Below are 13,906 nucleotides of genomic sequence, written 5' to 3' on the forward strand. Positions count from 1 at the left end.
CATCCAGGCACCACGAAGATGTATATCAGGATGTGAGGTCACTATATTGATGGTCGGGGATGAAAAGGGATATGATAGAATATGTGGCTAAGTGCTTGACAAGTCAACAAGTCAAGGCTGAACATCAGAGACCAGTAGGGCTATTACAGCTTCTGGACATCACATAGTGGAAATGGGAGGACATAATTTAGTGGGTTTATTATGGATCGATACACCAACTCAGCTCACTTCTCACCAGTGAGGACAATGTATACAGTTGACCAGTATGCAGTTCTCTATGTGCAAAAGATAGAGTGCCTTCATGGGGTTCTGAGGGCGATTGTATCAGATCGAGATTCTAACGTCCCAAACTACCTAATAAGTCTTAGGGCCTTGATTAGGGGGCAAGGATGGAAAATAAAGGAAATTATGTGATTATGTGATATATTTGTGTATTATTATATGATTGTCCGAGTTATATTATAATATGACTTGATATGCATGTGGGCCCATTTCTAACTGAAAGGGCAATTTTCATAGTTTGGCCCATTATGGGTATATTTGGGATATATGTGATATATGTTGTAGACCACATTATTATGAGGATACATTTCGGTTACTCAGCACAAGAGGTATATTGGGTATTTGGCACATTACTGGGTTATTGGGTAATGTGGATAAATATTTGATGATATATTTGGAGTTAGTGAAATCAGGACGAAATTCTGGGGATTTTGACTATTTTTCCCTCGGGGAGGTTTAGGGTACCCCGAGCATTTGGATTTTGTGGATGCCAAAAATCCACCAAGGAAAAAAGGTCCAGTCCCTCATTGGAGTAAACTGCTAACAGGGACCGAAGGCGCCAAGTACGCAATAGAGGCAGAAGGTTATTACGTGCCACCAAGAGGCCACACATTTGCAAGGCCCTAGGCCTCACGAAGCCATTCCATGCCAATGGGAGGCAAGAATTACACACAGGTAAAAGGTCCAAAGAAATCAATTCTAAAACCCCGTAAGGACCACACACATTGCAAGACTATCAAAGAAGGCATCAAGAGCCACGCGCCTGGGTCTCGTGGAGGCTGCCTTAGCAACACCTAGTGCCTCGCGCTTGGGTCTTGAGGAGACCACCTCGGCCATACCCAGTGCCTCGCGCCTGGGTCTCGCGGAAACCACCTCAGCTACGCCCAGTTCCTTGCGCTTGGGTCTCGCGCAGACCACCTCAGCCACGGCCAACACCTCGTGCCTGGGTATCGCGGTGACCACCTCGGCATGGAGACTACCTCGGCCACGCCCACCGCCTCGCGTCTGGGTCTCACGAAGACCACCTCAGCCACGTCCACTGCCTTGTGCCTGGGTCTCGTGGAGACTGCCTCGGCCACGCCCAGCGCCTTGCGACTTGGTCTCGCGGAGACCACCTCGACCACACCCATTGCCTCGCGCCTGGGTCTCGTGGAGACCACATCGGCCATGCCCTGCACCTCACACCTGGGTCTCGTTGAGACTGCCTCGGCCACGCCCAGTGCCTCACACCTGGGTCTCGTGGAGACCACCTCGGCCATGCCCAGAGCCTTGCGCCTGGGTCTCGCGGAGACAACCTCAGCCACACCTCGCGCTTAACGCCTGGGTCACGCCTTAAGCCTCGCGCATAGGGCCACATACCGCTTGCCAATGCATCCTTAGCCAAAGGCATGTCTCACCATAGGCCCATAAGCCTCACCATGTGAGGCGATGCACCTTGCGCTCAAGGGTCCATGCGAGACCCCATGTCTTGCCTAGATGGAGACCCGCAAAAGGTGCCTTGCCTCATCATATGAGGGGAACTAGAAAGAGCGCAGCCATCATTTGGTATCGGGCTGGAGTTGGTAAAGGTAGCTAGGTATGTTACTCATGATGGCGTGCAAGCTCTCCAACACTTAGCGAGATACAAGGGAGTTGGGAGAAAAGATGTGTCTTGGAAATGTAAGAAGGACCATCAGGTACGAGACATGCATACGGGTACGAGGGGTACGACCCTGAGAAGATACAGGCGTGACTCTGACATTCGTATCCGACAAGTAGTGGTGATACGAATTAGTACGAGATGTGGTGGCATGACCTACATGCTTCTGACCATTTATCAGCATCGACACCATAACCCTATGCTCCACCATGACTTGCGCCACTACCATGACAGCATACCCAAGTACCTTCTTGTCCACTACCTTGACACCAAGGCCGTTAGAGCCAAGCTATAAATATAATTCCACCCCTCAAACTAAGGGGTTGGAAAATTCATTGTATACTCAGGCTATTATGCAATATACGAATGTTTACTGCATTGTTGATCTGCATTTATTTTTCCTTAAGTCTATTATAAGTTCTTATCTAGCTATCTTCTTACTAACCTTTGAGTTTTCTGACCTAACATCATTGACAAGTTCTCACTGTTAATAATTTGGCGCTGTCTGTGGGAAGGATAAGTACCAAGCCACTGTTCTTCCATTGATTCCAGCAGAGAAAGATGTCGAGACGCTCTAAGTGACTGAGAGAACCACAAGAGGTGGAGGTCCACCTCGACGGAGATTAGCTGAAGGCCTCCTTTAAGAACCCTCTGCCACCCGAAAATGTGGATACACCAAAGAAGCCCATGGTTCTTGGAGATGAAAGGGAGGCTTCGTCCCTAGCTGTCCAGCCCGATGAAAATAATCCGAGACCATTGGCTGCTCCCGCGAAAGAAGCGGAAAAGTTTCCGCCACCAAGGTCACCGCAGATGCCAAACCCCAGCCGGCAAGATCCGGGTCCATCGACGCACCGGCCATACAAGAACCCTCGAGTACATTCCATAAGCTCGAGCTCTAGGTCTTAGTTTTATGAATAGGAGATACGCGAGTTACACCGGAAGAACCAAAGGCTAGAAACCACATTAGAAAATATGCAAGAGGTGTTGAACGGCTTGCTACAAGGAAAATCAAGCATGCCTTTCCTATACTAAAGGAGAAAGGTCAAGAGGGTGGAGAAACCACAGTCCCTGTGGATGATGGGAGGACTTGACTCTCCACTAGTAATACCCCTCAGACAAAGCAGTACAAACGTCCTGGATAGGCGAAACAGCCCCAGAGGCCATGGCGGAAGAACAACGGCAACCCCCATAATGAAGATGAAGCCACTTCAAGGGAAACGCCCTCAAACATAAGGGAAGAACTCAATAAGAAAAGGACGAATGAGAGGACTACACCTCCTATGGCTCCCCAAGAAGACAAAAGGAAAGGAAAGGCCAACCCATTCGACTTGAGAGACTCCTTGAACAAAAGGGGGAGAGACTTAGACGCCAAAATGAGGAGCCTGCGGAGTAAGATAATCACCGTGTCTAGGGGACATGTTGTCGATGATGAGGTTGATTACGAATCGCCCTTCATTAGAGAAATCCAAGTCGTGCAGCTTCCGACCAGCTTCAAAGAGCCTCACATGACCCCTTACGAGAGCAATACAGATCCAAAATACCATTTGGATGCGTTCAATGACCTAATGAAGCTAAGTGGAAGTACTAGCAAAGCCAGATGCCACTGTTGTGCTATCACATTAACGGAACCTGCGTACAAGTGGTTTAAAAGACTCCGGCCATGGTCCATCAGGTCTCGGCAACAATTTTCTGATAAATTTCTCAAGCAACATCATGCTGTGCGTGATTACACCATGTTAGGTACCAACCTCACTAATTTGAAACAAGGAGAATAAGAAAGCCTGAAGTGCTACATCCATAGGTTCAATATGGAGGCAACCAAAGTAGGATGCCTAACCCGTGAGGAGTTAAAAATGGCCATTACAGCTGGGGTGCGCTCGGGTTGTAAGTTGCGGGATAACATGCTAATGAGGGAGCTCACTGACTTCGATGATTTCTACGAACGAGCCCAAAAGTATATTCATGTCGAAGACAGCCATGAGAACCTGAAGGCTTCACTTTTCAAGCATTCATCCCCCGAAGGTTCGAATTACTCAAAGAAGAAAAGAGTGTGCGAAGGGCCAAGAGATGACCACCAATGGAAGCATAAGCACAGAGGTAGCCCCAAGAACATCCCACACTTTGTACATAGACCTAACACATACTAGGGAACATATCTTCGTAGAGAACGAGAATGATCAAGTCCCTTTTAGGAGACCCCCGCCAATGAAAATGGATTAGTCAAAAAGAGTTCCTCGAAAGTCTGTCAGTATAATAAAGACATTGGGCACACCACCGCAGAATCCACTCATTTGAAGATGGAAATCAAAGAGCTTATACGTAGGGGACACTTGGGTAGACACGTTCGCAATGAAAACCAAAGTCCAGAATTAGGATTACCCTCACCACGGGCACGAGATGAAGCCCTAAAGGTGCAAGGAGGGCCAGGGTTTGAAGGCGAATCAAGGAAAGGGCACAACGAGTATGCAAGGGAAGCCAGGCAAAGTCCACCTCCATGCATCTTAAGTTTGGAACAATGCCCCCCAAAGAGCTTTAAGGGAGAGAACAGTTCGATAATCTTCAGCGAAGAACACGCGCGGGGTGTGCATTTCCCTCATAAATGACCCATTGGTGTTGACTGTTCAGCTTGCTAACATGAGGGTACATTGGGCCACTTTTAGTATGATAAATCAAAGAGGTTACCATAGTTATCCCCCAACAACTATTAATTAGAGGGGTAATTTAGATGCCCTGATATGTAGTAAGAACATTGTTGACACAAATACCTATGTATTCTCTTTATTTTTAATGAATATGTTTCCTATTGGCATGTCACACTCCTCATCTACGTGAGCGCGTATCTAAATCATGTGTACCTATCACTAATTGGAATTATCAAAGTGCATGAGAAAAAAGATCAAAGTGCCCAACAAGATAAATCTCTCCAAATTGACAGTAAAGAGTGATTATTGGTAATTGGTTAATAGTCTCTCTGGGACAATATCCGTTCTTCCAGAATTTATTATGTTTACCGAGTTTTTCGGAAACGAATACAAACAGAATAATAAAAAGATAAGAACTGTAGAAGTGCATGAATATAATTAGACAAACAGGTTTTTTACGTGGTTCAGGCGTTAACGAGCCCTAGTCCACGAGTCGATGTTATTATACTTGCAGAGAATTACAGTAAGATGGCTGGTGTACAAGAACTTCACACACTCACAGTATTTCTCTCGGGTTCTCTTGAAGAAGATGAAGCTAGAGAGATTTTAGCAGAGTTCTTGTTATGTAATTTGTTGGCCGTCCCCTCTATCGTAAAATGAGGGGGTTTTTATAGCTAGGGTTTTTTATTAGGGTTTTACTCTGTCCCATTAGTCTTAATTACACCAGCCACAAATAGGGGATACAATTACTGTAGTAGCATGGCTACAAGACTCTATGTGGGTATATTTACGTGAAAGTATGGGGAATACACAAAGTGAGCCGTCTTTTCCAAGTTGTCAGCGGAACAGTAGGCGAAAAGGTACCCTTAGGCGTGCTGGGATGTGTGCGGCCTTGACCTGTCGGGCGTGTCAGGCGGGATCCTGTGTCAGGTGGATATCATTCCAAATATGCCTCCTCCATGACTCGACCGCTTGGTCTTGTTCCGTGCGTGGCACGGAACTGTTTCCGCGAAGGAAACCTGAAGAACTTCTCCTGGGAGGAGCTTCCCCGAAGGATATCCCTTCGGGAGTCCGGGAGAGTTGACGAGCTTCCGTGTCGCGTTTGCTTGAAAGAGTAAGCCGGACACTAAACGGGAGAGGCGAAGCCTTTCTGTCCATCCGCGAGCTCTGGTCACTTTCCATGAAAGACTTTGATAATTCTGCTTCCCCGAGGATATCCATCTAAACGCTATCCGGAAATCTGGATAACATATTACATGACACAACCACGTACACATGCATGCATATTTTACAGATCAGGCTTTTGGCGCCTTTGTCAGGGACTTAATATCCAATATCATAATTAATTATTTTTTTGTTCTAATTTTGTTATTATATTTTATACTCATTTGGATTGAGGCTGTATCGTGTTTCAGGATTTATTGGTATATGCGGGGAAGTAGACAAAAAGAGCTCATACCGGTAGATCTTGAAATTAAAAGAACGTGCAGAAAAAATTGAAAGATAAAGGAAAGGCTAGATTTTTCCATGGCTGAGAATCAAGGAAATGCTGCTAATTTTAATAATATCTCAAATATAGCAGAGGTTCCAGTGGAACGAGGACCAAGGACGCTTAGAGACTATGTACTTCCTATTGTTACAAGAGTTCATTCATGCATTAGACACCCCACTATTGATGCAAATAATTTTGAGATTAAGCAAAGAATATTACAAATGGTGCAGTCAACTATTCAGTTTGGTGGGTTGCCCATGGAATATCCAAATTTGCACCAAGCCAATTTTCTGGAACTATGTGCAACATTTAAGATGAATGGGGTGAGTGACGATGCGATAAAACTTTGATTATTTCCATTCTCTCTATGAGATCGGGCAAAAAGTTGACTAATTTCACTGCAAGCTAATTCTATCACAACATGGGAGGAGTTAACCTAAAAGTTCTTAGCAAAGTTTTTCCCTCCAGCAAAAGTTGCAAAGTTGAGAGGGGAAATTAATAATTTCTACCAGACAGAAGGGTAGTCATTGTATGATGCATGGGAAAGATTTAAAGAGTTGTTAAGGAAGTTCCCACATCATGGTATAGAGAAGTGGATGTTGGTCCATAATTTTTATAATGGGTTGAATGGTACTACTTGTACCATAATAGATGCTGCAGCAGGCGGTGCATTTATGATCAAGAGTGATACTGAGGCGTATGAATTGCTAGTGGAGATGGCAATGAATAACTGCCAGTGGCCAACTGAAAGGGGACAAACCAAGAAGGTGGCTGGTATGATTGAATTAGATGCCATCAGAATGCTGACACGCAAGTTGCAACTTTAACAAAGCAATTACAACAGTGCAACCTGTCAGCCCAAACCATGCAAGTACAGAGTTTATGTGGGGCATGTCGGAGTGCTCATCCATTAAAACAGTGTTTTGTCATGGATATGAATAACATACCTATGGAACATGTCCAAGCTATAGGAAATTTTCAAAGACCAACCAACAACCCCTTTTTGATGTCATATAACCAAGAGTGGAGGAATCATCCTAACTTCTCTTGGACAAATAGTCAAGTGGCACAACAGCCTCTCCCTCAAAGTCAGCAACAATTTTCACCTCCACAGCCACAACCACATCAGCCAACACATATGAAACAACCTGAAGTACAGCCAGACGTACTGAACCAGTTCATGATAGAAACTAGGGCATCTATCATGAGTTTGGAGAATAAAATGGGGAAATTGGCTACTTTGATGACAAACCGTGCTCAAGGGAACTTACCAAGCACTAATGAGGTAAACCCAAAAGAGCAGTGCAATGCAATATCCTTGAGGAATTGCAAGGAGTTAAACGAGCGAAAAGTATTTGATAAGGACAAGGAAGTGAGTGGGTCTAAATTTACTGAGAATTTAGAGAAGCAGCCAAAAATAAGTATAGATCACCATATAAAGATCCCTGTGCTCAGAGGCTTTAAAAGAATAGGCTTGATAAATCGTTTTCTAAATTATTGGATATCTTTTGAAAGATACAAATTAATATTCCATTTGCTTAGGTACTTGAACAAATGCCAAGTTATGTGAAGTTTATGAAAGATATTTTGTCAAAGAAAAGGAAGCTAGAGGATTATGAGACAGTGGCATTTACTGAGAGTGCATTGCAATAATTCAGAAGAAACTACCTCCACAACTTAATGATCCTGGAAGTTTCAATATACCATGTTCTATAGGGGGCTTAGTGGTGACAAAGGATTTATGTGATTTAGGGGCCAGTGGGAATCTAATGCCTCTATCAATCTTTTGGAAGTTGACTTTGGGAGAAGCTCAGCTTACTAACGTGTCTTTGCAGATGGCAGATCGATCACTCAAACATCCTCGTGGAGTGATTGAGGATGTATTGGTGAAAGTGGAAAAATTCATCTTTCTTGCAGACTTTATTATTCTAGACATGGAGGTTATTATTCTAAATATGGAGGAAGACAAAAATATGCCAATAATACTTGGAAGAACATTCTTGGCTAATGGTAGGGCTTTGATCGATGTACAAAAGGGTGAGTTAAAGCTATGAGTGCAAAAAGAGGAGGTAATATTTAACGTTTTCGCAGCAACAGAAATTCCAACTTGTTGTAGAGTTAAAGTGGTAAAACAAAGAGAGAACAAGTTGGAAGTCTCTAAGAAAAGATCCATGGTTAAAAGTGGAATGCGAAAAAGTGTGTCATCATTTAAAAATGTTTTTCAGTGAAAGGATTCGGATGTTACATGAGCAGGGTAAAGTTCCACCAATTTATAATAACAAGAAACGAGAGTCAACTCATGATACTATGGCTCTCAAGGATGTCAGGGGAGGACTTGATCCAAGTTGAATATGAATAAAACAAGTGTCCAACTAAATGAAGTTAATGACAACGCATTTGGAGGCATTCCAATCTTTTATTTGCATTTTATTTTTTTATTAGTTTTGTTTAAGCTATGGATTATGAACACTTTAATTTTAGTGTTTTGTATATTTTTAATTTATTTTAATTTCTATTAAATATGAGACTAATTTGAGTTGCAGAACTACTTCGGGCTCCAACATAATGAATTATGGGATAACCCAAAAATTTTCTTTCGCCATTTTAGATTCACCATCTAGATCCGTATCATTTTAAGCAGTCTGAAGTGTCAGGTAAGTTTCTTTTTCCTTAGCTTTTATTTAAACTTTGGGGACAATTTTTAGGTTAAGTTTGGGGGGAAGGGATTTATTGTTTTGTATATATTATGTAATTTAGTTAATCGTGTTGTGTTGTTTTTTGTTATGTTTTGTCTAGGTTGTTTAGGATCTTAGTTGAATCAAGTTGAAAATGATTAATCAATGATAATATGATTGAATGATGTGTTGTATAAATTTTATGGGAATGAAGCTATAAAAATATGTGTGCTTGGTTGAATATTTCTTACCATGTTTACATGATTCTACTTAAATAATTGAGAGCTTAATTATGATTTTTAATAAATTTTGTGTAATTGAAATTTTTTTATGCTTGCTGAATTTTGAAAATGGAAATAAATTATGAAAATGTTGTCATTCTAGAACTTGTTTCATGCTATTTGAGACGAAATCGTAGATTATACATGTTTAGGAAGATTATTTAGGCAATTCTTTGGAACCTTTGAGCATTTCAAGCCAACCTTGATTTATTAAATCCTTAGTTACCCAATTTTGAGCCTAATTTGATTCTTTTTGTTTGACACTTATTTTGAGCCTATTTGAAACTTTGTTGTTCTTCCTTCCCTTTGATATACCATGAGCATATGAAAAGTGATTGGAGAATTGTTTGTAATGGGGTTTATATAATGAAATTCGTGTCAATAGAAGAAGAAAAATTGAGAGAGAAACACTACTACAAAATAACCTTTACGGGACACCTTTTTAGGATACGCACATAAATGCAAGTCCTTAAAAATATTTATGGAGATTTTAGGACACTCATTGAGAGTCTTGAAAAAATACAATTTAGGACTCACAATGAGTGTCATAAAAAAATATGCAAGTCCTAAAATAATCGGGGATAAAAAATGAGTGTTTTACTTAATAATTTTAAGGACTTGCTTTAGAAGTCCTTAATACTCTTTAAGAACTCGCTTTGCGAGTCCTAAAAGGGCTGAAAAATTAGGAATGGTGACTTTTAAGGACTCACTTTGCGAGTCCAAAAAGATTATTAAAGACTCCCAAAGCAAGTCCTTAAAATTGTTAAGTTAAAGAGCATAAAAAACACTCATTGTTTCAAAATAGGGTCAAAATACACATTTGGGGATTTGTTTCAGTCACACACAATTGGGAGATTTAGGGCTTGGGTGGACGGCGACTGTTTGTGGTGAACGATGACGGTGACCGTGGGTGAACGTCTCCAGCCAGCTTGGGCTCTCGGGACCCTCGAAAATCTGCTCTAGCAACGTTGGATTTCGGTTGTTGGTGGTGAACGACAACGGTGAGGCGGTGGCGTGCTGTCGGCGTGGGCTTCTCTGGGTTAGTGGTTCAGGGCTGGTTTGTCTCATCAGGTTTTTTTTTTTTTAATTTCTTTGCTTATATACATAATATATAATATGATAACAATTATATACATAAGCATGACCAACTCCATTGCACTCGTCAGAATGGAAAAGAGAAGAAAACAACTAGCTGAAATGACCTCAATGTATACTTTACAGAAATAAAAGATATGTCATTAAAGTTCTTTACTTACCTTCCATTACTTACTTTATAGAAGATAAATTTTAGCTTAATTGTATAGTATGCACTATGCACTAGATATTAACAGATAAATAAACCTACCCTATAAAAAACAAGAGCTATTGCTTAGTGAAATGCAGACCAAATTAGCAATACAATTACAGACCAGGCCAGCAATAGTACAGGCCTACCATGCTCTAACCCATATGTATAAATATATATAGCCTTTTTCATTGCTCTTTTCCTTTTGTTCTATTATATTTTCTGTTCTCGTTTTTATGTGTTGTTTTTATAAACAATAATGAGCCTTGATTATCTCTTGTTTAGCTAAAATAACAAAGATTTTTAGCTAAAATAACAATGTAATTAGTTGGGTGGGCTGGTTTGTAGTTGCTTGAGATTGTATTTTATGTAGGGTTATCTCTTGTTTATGGCGGGGTTGGCTAAGTTTATAGCCTTTGTTTGTTTAGTTTGATTGGTTTGTATATTTTGACTAGTGGATTAATGAAGTTCAATTCTTCTTCTTGATCAAAAAATAATAATGAGCCTTGATATGTCTTTTTATTTTTGGGTCTTGGCCCTGAATGATATTAATTGAGGATGCATAGTTTTGTTTTCCTGTGTGCATGGATGTGTGTGTCTTTTTCAGCCCATTGGATTCAAGATTGATATGACATTAGTATGCATGGATAATTTAGATCCTTTAGAGAGATTTTTATGTTCCTCTTTTCCATGTTATTAATATCTACTATAAAGGTAATAGAATAAAAAAAAGTACTTAATGCCTCTTTTTTATTATTGATATGAGTATTTCTGATGCTTATTAGATACCTCTCATGTTCTAAAAAGGGCATGTACTACTACTATATGTGTTGATCACTATATATCATGAAGGATTTCTCAAAATAAAAATAGATATTAAGAAGAGACAGAAATAAAAAAGTGTTTACACTAGAATTTTGAGCAGGTAAGATGCCAAAAGGATTTCTCAAAATTGAAATGAATATATGTTTTGTTTTCATAAAAAGGATTCATCCATTTAATGCAATCATGTCTGTTTATTGCTCTTATGTCTAATGAATAGGGTATTGATATCTATGTGTGGGCCTTCTTGTTTGGTGTAGCTTATCTCAATTGAGCCATGACTCACATGACATGTTCACTTCCAAGCAAAAAAAAAAAATGTTTCTGATACATAGATCATCAACAGTGAGTTCTGTTCTCTTTACTTACCCCTAAGACTAGTCACTATGGTTTAGTATTCGTCTGCATACTCTAGCTTAAAGATTCCATTCACCCAATTGCAAGAAACATATAAGAAGAAGTAAGAGGCCACACAATTAAGATTTGAGGAAACAATTGGCTTCTTCTTATTTTTTCGTTATTATATAAAAACAAAAATGATGGTTACATATCTTTAAAGCTATATTTAGTATTCTACTGTTTTCTCAACTAAGACTACAGAACCAAGTGAGAAACGACTTGGATTCTTTTAGAGTAAGCAATAGATATATACGGGTGAAAATTGACATACTTACTTTGCAAAATGACATTGTTTTTTATAATTATTTGCAAATTAGTATTCCAAACAGAGTATCGATTGTATCAGGAAAGCTACTTTACAAACAGTCATCAAAAGAAAATTACTTTGGCGAGCTTATTAAAGAATGCTATAGAGATCGATGGATTCTTGATGACAACATGTGATTTGATGCATAACATTTGCTAAGTAATCGACATTGCCTAAGGTCACACCTGCCAACATCAGCACCATACATTTGAGCAATAGATATCAGTACCCTATTCATTTTTTGTTGCAATACAGCCTTTGAACTATTGCTATCTTTGTTGAAAGAATTTTTTTAACTGATTACTGAAGTTTTTCATCACAGTTTGAGTTACTTTCTGCTTCTATGCTCCACTATAACCAGCTATCTCATTTATAATTATATAATTTATAAGAATGTATACAAATGACAAAGTCAGTAATTTATTATTGGAATTAGTAGCTATAGTGTTGAAAAATATATTATAGAGGCTAAGATACTTAAAGTATGATGAACTATGTCAGTAATAATATATGATCAGTATATAAAAATAAATGAAACATAACATAAAGAATATCATCACAAAGAGGGGAGACTATTTTAGTAGCTAGATGTAGTTTGGTAATCTTAAAGCATTTGTTTGTTGAAAAATTGTGTGCCATCATTAATATTAAAAGTCTTCAAACCTAGGCAAACTGATGTGGTTCTTCATTAATATTTGTACATAATTTCTTCTTCTAGTTATTCACAGTTGTCTATTATAATGTATGCTCCTTCTGAACTCCCATGCTGCTCATTTTTAGTGCTAGCAATAGGAAAATAATTGATAAACAAACTTTGATATTGCCTATTTGCCTTCTTGATGTATCTTTTGAAGCATCTTCACTCACAACTCAAAAACTATTTTCATCTCAATCCACAAACAATTAATATGGTAAAAACATTTTCATAGCCTATTTTAAGCCATTTTTTTCTCTTGTTTTCTAACACTATTTCAGCTGCCTTAGCCTAATCATGGAAAGAGTTGATTAAATTGATCGATGTCTCCAAACTCTGTTAGTATTCCATCTAGTAAAGCTTATTATATTAAAAACATGACCAATTTTTATTATTATGGCCAATCAGACAAACAAAAATTGTCCAATGGAAGAAATTAATATAATAATTGTACTAAAACCACATAATTACAATGAAAGCATTTTTATTATTACTAATTATTAAACTATCATATGTATATTAACTTCATATTTTTTTTATCATTTTCCTCTAAGTAGGAAGTCAATGTTTATACGCATGAAATTTTATGGTTCGTAATTTGTATATATAGTATTGAATTACAGTTGTAAGAAAATAAATAAACACCAAGTTGTTTCTGAATCAACCAGCCTAGCACTGGTGGTCTAGTGGTAGAATAGTACCCTGCCACGGTTAATATTTTTCAACATCTGACCTTTTTCTTTTTTATAATGTTGATTAAACTGAATAGGTTACTATTTTGATTGGTCTTAAAGCATTGGATTGGTAGCTAATTGCAAAAGGTATGTTGCATTTGATTTAGTTTTAAAAAATTTCAATATTTTACAATTTTGAATGATAAGTGTACTACTTTAGTGGAGTTTGGATATCTTAGATAGTCATCCGTAGTGAAGTAGGTTATGGGTATTGTGTGCTGCGGTGATAATGGAAGATTGAGAACTTGCATGTCTTAGTGAAGTAGGTTTTGAGAATTTTGTGTGCTGCGGTGATATATGGATGGAAATATGTGTGTTGTTTGATTTATTTGACATGTTTGTGTTGATTGTGACAGATGGCTAGGCTAGTAAATTAGGGGATATGCTATCCGATTTTCTATAGATTTTCTTGTACTTAGTTTTGTTTTGTATGTTTATTTTATTTTATTTTCTTAATTTTAATTTTTTATTAAAACAAATAGGCGCAATATGGAAAAAGAATAGATGTCAGCTGATAGGTTGTCAGTAGAATATATAAAAGGGGTTGATGAGTTTCTTAAATATAGTTTGGATCATGCCAAAGATCCAAACTATATTTGTTGTCCTTGTAGTAAGTGTGGAAATATGAAAAAAGATGAATGCCAAAATGATAAA

The 13,906-nt window shown here is 38.9% G+C and overlaps 1 non-coding gene across 1 annotated transcript; it reads right to left on the reverse strand.

Annotated features, from left to right (window-relative positions):
• Positions 1-6,534: 6,534 nt before the first annotated feature.
• Positions 6,535-6,641, reverse strand: LOC133803027 (small nucleolar RNA R71). Its single transcript, XR_009877760.1, has one exon. It is a non-coding gene; the product is annotated as a small nucleolar RNA R71 (small nucleolar RNA).
• Positions 6,642-13,906: the final 7,265 nt, after the last annotated feature.

This window comes from Humulus lupulus, chromosome 9 (assembly GCF_963169125.1).
Source record: "Humulus lupulus chromosome 9, drHumLupu1.1, whole genome shotgun sequence".
Lineage (NCBI taxonomy): Eukaryota > Viridiplantae > Streptophyta > Magnoliopsida > Rosales > Cannabaceae > Humulus > Humulus lupulus.